The sequence below is a fragment of the Penaeus monodon genome, chromosome 30, assembly GCF_015228065.2.
Source record: "Penaeus monodon isolate SGIC_2016 chromosome 30, NSTDA_Pmon_1, whole genome shotgun sequence".
NCBI lineage: Eukaryota > Metazoa > Arthropoda > Malacostraca > Decapoda > Penaeidae > Penaeus > Penaeus monodon.
In genome coordinates, this window is record NC_051415.1 from 18,075,719 (window position 1) to 18,075,986 (window position 268).

The 268-nt window shown below is 42.2% G+C and overlaps 1 protein-coding gene across 1 annotated transcript in view; it reads right to left on the reverse strand.

Annotated features, from left to right (window-relative positions):
• Nucleotides 1–268, reverse strand: part of LOC119592598 — a gene marked incomplete at its 5' end in the record, with an annotated part of 25,554 nt that overhangs the window by 7,559 nt on the left and 17,727 nt on the right.

Consider the following 268-nt stretch of genomic DNA (forward strand, 5'->3'; position numbering starts at 1 on the left):
CAATCATTATCTTGCAACCCTAACCTTTGCACAACTATCAGGTATCACGCGAAACCACTTTGCTATACCAAATGACCTTTTCTGTGGGATGCACCTACGACCCTCACAAGATAAACTGCCCCAAGACCAAACCACAATATTCTACAACAGCTACCGTGCACCGTTGCATAATTGCACCAACCTTTTGCAGATCCATCACGACGACAGTCAACTTCAAGAATCTTTATCTGGCATTTGCATTTTTCCCGAAAAAGTAATATTCACGTTT